Raw genomic sequence first — 6,471 nt, forward strand, 5'->3', positions numbered from 1 at the left:
CACTAATCGTGTCTTTCTATCATATGCATTCTGGGGCTCAAACTCAGGCCCTCAGGCTTTGCCTCTGTCTGCACAGGACGAATATTACAGGCATGTGCCACCACCACATCAGAACTCTTAACTGTTAGCAGCCAATCGTGAATATTTCAAAGCACTGTGTGTATCTCCAGGCTTTGGGGCAACTAGAGCTGGTCTGTCTTTCAGAACTAGTTGATGGTGCATAAGTGTCTGTGCATTTTTTCCTTATGATGTATTCTGTTGCTGTGAAGAGGCACCATGACTATGGCAACTCTTCTAAAAGAAAACATTTAATTGGAGTTTGGTACAGTTTCAGAGGTTTAGTTCAGTATCATCATGGTGGGGATGTTGACAGTTCTACATCCAGATCCACAAGCAGCAAGAAGAGAGAGACTTTGAGCTTGGAATGGGCTTTGAAACCTCAAAGCCCACCCCAGTGACACACTTCCTCCAACATGACCATACCTACTCCAACAAGGCCACACCTCCTAATCCTTTCAAATAGTGCCATTCCCTAGTGACCAAACATTCAAATCTAGGAGCCTATGGGGCCATTCCAATTCAAACTGCCACAGTCGCTTTTCATGTGCATTCAACATTAAGCTGGAAAAATCTTTAAATCCTTTATGAATTCAAGTCTACTGTATGGTTCTTACAAAATAAATATACATTTATGGCTATACACTTTACACTTTCACTTGAATAATAATTTCATTAGTTAAGTGTTACTTTGTGCTAACATAGAAAAAGTCTGTGATGCTATTTCTTCCACAAGAATTGGTTTATGAAAGGAAAAATGCTTCAGTTTACCAGCTGCCACCTACTCTTTCTTCCCTGGAATGGTTTTGAGTTTATCTTAAATTACCTTTCATACAGCTTGACTTTGAACAGAATGAGAAACGTTTAGTTTGTGTGAACCAAATTCATACTTTACATATGCTCCACTTCAAAGATTTGATCATCATATCCAATAGCTTGTGTGCCAAAAGTTTAATCTCTACACTCATAATGTTAGTGATATTTGGAGGTGCAGCCCTTTGGAGGGAATTAGAATTAGATGAGGTCAAAAAAGTGGGCAGGCCCTCCATTAATGGCATTGTGACTTTCTAAGAAGAGAACTAATACATTCGTTCTGTTTCAGCATGTGGTACCTCTACCATGTTACCATACAACAGAAGGCCCTCACTAGAGGCTCACCAGATGGGAGTATCTTGTCCTTGTCAGACTCTACAACTGTGAGCCAACATATTTCTATTCTGTATGAATTACCCATTCTCCAGTATTTCAATACAGCAATACCAAACAATTATACTAGGGCATGACTTAAGAAAGAACTAGAAATGTTGGCATTATGGACACATACTAGTCTTTCATTCCAGAGTTGTGCGACACACACACACACACACACACACACACACACACACACACACACACACACACATTTTGAAAATGGGGTCTCATGTAGCCAGGGTGGGCTTAAATCAGACTGAGTCTGATTGTCCTGATTGACCTGCCTCCACCTCTCAAGTGCTAGGATTACAGGCACACCACCACACCTGCTCTCTACTGTGTCTTAGATGACTCAACTGTGATTCACTTGTGGTCTGACCCGGGCTAGTTCACCACTCTGTGCCTCCATTTTTAATTTATAAAGTGAAAGGCATGTATGTTGGTACATGCCTGTAATCCCAGCTCTCAAGGTGTGGAAATAGGAGTACTGGAAGTTCAAAGTCAGCCTGGCCTACATTGTGACATTGTATCTTGGAAAAAAACAAAACAGATATATTAGCACTCAGATGACAGAGGCAAAAAGATTAGGAGCTCAAGATCAACTTTGGCCACATACTGAGTTCCAGACAAGCCTTGACTACAGGAGGCTGTGTCTCAAAGAAAATTAAACATTAGCTGGGCAAAGCGGTGCATGCCTTTAATCCCAGCACTCAGGAGGCAGAAGCAGGCAGATCTCTGTGAGTTTGAGACCAGCATGATTACAAAGTGAGTTTCAGGACAGCCAGAGCTACACAGAGAAACCCTGTTTCAGAACAACAACAAAAAATAATTAATTTAAAAATACAGTATAGCGGGGTTGGGGATTTAGCTCAGTGGTAGAGCGCTTGCCTAGGAAGCGCAAGGCCCTGGGTTCGGTCCCCAGCTCCGAAAAAAAGAACCAAAAAAAAAAATACAGTATAGCAACTAGATAGATAGATAGATAGATAGATAGATAGATAGATAGATAGATAGATAGATAAAATGAGATCCCCTCTAAGTCAAGAGACATTATTAGTTGAACGACATACTAAGTCAGGGCTAGAAGACAAATAAGCTTAAAAGATGATTTGTGCTATCACAGAACTGGAGAGATAAGACACAAATACACACGGAGATTACTATGGGATATTTTCTATCTCTAAAGCAGAACCTGGGCCCTGTTTATGTCTTTAAATGTGGAGAGAATGAATGAATGCTACCAAAAATGCAATAGCTGTCCCAAGGAGGAACACATATGGTGAACTTAGAAATTCAGAAAGCTAGGGCAGGAGCAATAGCTCATCTTGTTAAAAGCACTTGCTAGTTTTGCAGATAATCTGAGTTCAGTTTCCAGGTTCACAACAGGAATTCCAGATGCAAGGGATGTGCTGCCATCTTCTAACCTCTGTAGACTCCTGCATATATGTGGTCCACACACATACACACAAGTACACACTTCAACACATAAAATAAATGTCTTTTGAAAAAGCTCAGGAAGCTTTCAGACTTAGAGTTTGAGTTTAAGCTGGAGATACGAACAGGACTTAGGAAAGAAAAGGAAAGGCTATTTCTGGTAAAGGTAACTGTGGAAATGAGGAGGTAGATACCTCATCTCCAGAATCTTGATGGTCTGGGAGATGTGAAAGGCTGCAGAGGTCTTGAAAGCAGTAACTTCAGGAGAAAGTACTTGAAGGGAATGAATTGTTTATTCACTTGTCAAAACCACAGAATACCACCCTGATAGCTGGGAACACAGCTCCTGTGCGAATGAGAACAAGAATACCCTCTTGAGGCTCACATGCTTGAATACTTGGTTCCCAATTGATGGAACTCTTTGGAAAGGACTAAGAGATGTAGCCTTGTTAGTGGAAATGTGTCACTGGGGGATAGGCTTGGAGGTTTGAAAAGTCCACACCACCATTCCCAGTTAGGGTCGCGCCTCTCTCTCTCTCTCCCTCTCCCTGCCTCATGACTATATCAGGATGCAAGCTCTCAGTCATCTCTCCAGCATCATGTTTGCCTGCCTGCTGCCATGCTCTCCTCCAGGATGATCATGGACTCTAACCCTCTAGAACCATGAGTCCAAATAAACATTTTATTTTATGTTATGTTGGTCATGATGTCTTATTATGGCATTAGAAAAGTGACTGAGATGGTGACAAAGAAGGAACATGTCTTTACCTCATAGGAATGACTGTCCATTGGCCATAGTGTTTATTTTATTGTATTTATTTACTGAGATGGAATCTCAGTATGTTGTCTATATTGGTTTTGAACTCCTGGACACAAGAAATCTTGCTACCCCAGCCTCTCTTGTAGCTAGGGCTACAGTAGCAGCACTGGGCCTAGCTAGCTGTCGTATTTAGAAAAAATGTGGGAGCTAAAAAGGCTAAGTGAGTCTGACCTATGGGAATGAAGTGTTTGGGCTTTCTTTTGGAAATAGCAAGTGGGGAATAGGCAGGCATTCCCTGGAAGGGACAGAAGAGGGACACACATTAGACACAGGAACAAAAAGCATTGTCATGTTAAGCCTGTGGTACAGGCCTATAATTGTATTTTTTTTTTTTTCAGGAAAATGAAGCAGGAGGACCACAATTTCAAGTCTCACTTCGGTGACAGAACCAGGTCAAGCCCAGTCTAAGTAATTTAGCCAGGCCCTGTCTGAAAGTTAAAAAGAAACTTGTAACAGAACTTACCTACCATGTACAAGGCCCCAAGTTTCACCCCCAGCGTGGGTGGGGAGGATTCTCACATTTTGGTATTTTTGAAAATAATACTTTATATTGTGCTAACCATGGAACCTATGGCTTCATACATGTTAGGCAAACACTCTACCACTGAACTACACCTCCAGGTTTTATAAATTAATTAATACATGCAGAAGTTGGAGTTTGCAGAAGTCAGTTCTCTCCTTCCCCCTAGAAATGGAACTCAGGTTATCCAGCTAGGCAGCAAGCGCTTTTACCCACTGAACCACCTCATCAGCCCCATCCCAAACCTTTAGGTAGCCTCTGTATAAGTCTGATCAGGCCTTACACTCTCAAAAATTCTTGGAAGACAATGGTGGCCTGCATCAAAGTTCAGGGCTGTCTTCTCAGTAATCCAGGGGCTCCTCCCAAAGGTGTCACTTGATAGATTTTCCTAGTTGCCTGGGTAGGGAGCAGCCTACTCTACTTGGAATATAGGCCACTGCATAGCAATCTCATCTTGCTTTCCTCGAAGAGTCAGTGTGAAAATGAGGCAGCTTGTCATGTGAGGTGAGTCCTTCAGGCGTCCCAGATGAATGCTGCTATATTAGGAGCAAGAACTCTTATGCAATGAGACGTAGCTATACCTTTTCTTCATGCCATCACTTTATAGCAAAGAGTACCCAGGAAGCTAATGGGTTTCAATGTAGATTAGAAAGGAATGATCATTTCTAGTGCTGAGTTCAGCTTTAATCTCATAGGGTCTGCATTTCAGTACTAGCTATTTAGGAATGTAGTAAAAGAATATTATAATTAAGATGGAAAAACTAAATGGAAATGTTTTTATAGAATGTGCCACATGTTCATGCACTGGTATACACACACACACACACACACACAGAGAGAGAGCTGTAATCATAGCATGGTCTAGGCTGAGGCAGAAAGATTGCTACTTCCAAACCAACCTGGGCTATGGCAGTGAACATGCAGGCATGAAAAAGTCTCTTGGAATTCACTCTGACTTATATCTAGCTAGAATAATACTAGGGTTTGAACTCGTTCCCAACTGACAATGAACAATCTTCAGCAAAAATTCAGGCAAAGTAGGTGCTCTATTCTGGGCTTGATTGACATCCTTTACCATACTCCAATGGGAGGCAGATGCTTACACATCCCTGTCCCTACAGGATTCTGGATACTCTGAATGCAACTGTAGGATATTCATTTTCACATCACTAGCATCTAATACTAAACTCGGGCCATAGTCAATGGACTAAATGAATGAATGCACAGATGGATGGATGGATGGATGGATGGATGGATGGATGGATGGATGGATGGATGGATTATGGACATGTCATGACAGTGGATTTCAGGACAAGCTAGGAGATCACTTTGACAGAACACCTGAGATAAACATCTAAAGGACAAAAGAGTTTGTTTTGGCTTCATTGTTTCTGGGCCATGACGAGACAGAACATCATGGCAGGGAACCTCTGGTGGATAACAGTTACTTGCCCTATGATAGCCAGGAGTAGAGAAAGCAAGGAGGAAACAGAATAAATATACCCTCCAGAAGCCAGCGACTTACTTCCTCCACCTAAGCCATACTTTCCAACAGCCCATTCATCTGTAAACTCATCAATGAAAGAAGCATCGAGCAACTAAGCACGCTTCGATCCAATCACCTCCCCAAAGCTTTGCCTCCGTATATTGCTGAGTGAAGGCCAAACCTTCAACACATGAGTCTTTGGGGGATAGTTCATATTGAAATCAAAATTTTGCTTTGTCAAAGACCCTTTAAGAATGATGAAAAATGAAAACTGGGGAAAATATTTGAAAAAGAAGTGATACCTAGAAAATATAAAGAACTCTCAAATTAGAGATGTATGAAAGCTCACCTGCCCAGCATGTACAAGGCTCCATCCCCAGCACCGTGGAAGGGAAGGAAGGGTCAAAACTCAACTGTAGGTGTTTGGCCAGACTCCGGGGCCGGCGGATCCCTGCCCTCAGCAGCTCTCTGCTCCCAGGCCCCTGGTCGGGCGGGCACTCCTGAGGCAGCAGAGCGGAGGAGACCACCAACGCTGCCCACCCTGCCCATCCCCTGGCCCAGGAGGAAACTGTGCGGCCTCTGGGTACCCCGTGAGGAGGGCCCAGGCAGCAGGTCCACCGCGTCTGAGACCCCCGCACCTGAAGGGACCCGACCGGATAAACAGTTCTCTGCACCCAAATCCCGTGGGAGGAGAGCTAAACCTTCAGAGGCGGACACGCCTGGAAAAACCAGAAGAGACTGCCGCTGCACACAGTGCACCTGAGCCCAGAGGAAAACAACAAAAGGTATCTGGAACCCTGGTGCACAGAACCTCCCGGAAGAAGCGGCGCGCAGATCTGCCTGGTTGCTGCCGCAGGGGAGAGCCCGTGGGAAGCACGCCGCAAGCAAACTTGAGCCGCGGGTCCGCAGAGGAGGGCCCAGGAGCAGCAAGTCCACAGCGTCTGAGACACCGCACCTGGAAGGACC

This window comes from Rattus rattus, chromosome X, assembly GCF_011064425.1.
Source record: "Rattus rattus isolate New Zealand chromosome X, Rrattus_CSIRO_v1, whole genome shotgun sequence".
Taxonomy (NCBI): domain Eukaryota; kingdom Metazoa; phylum Chordata; class Mammalia; order Rodentia; family Muridae; genus Rattus; species Rattus rattus.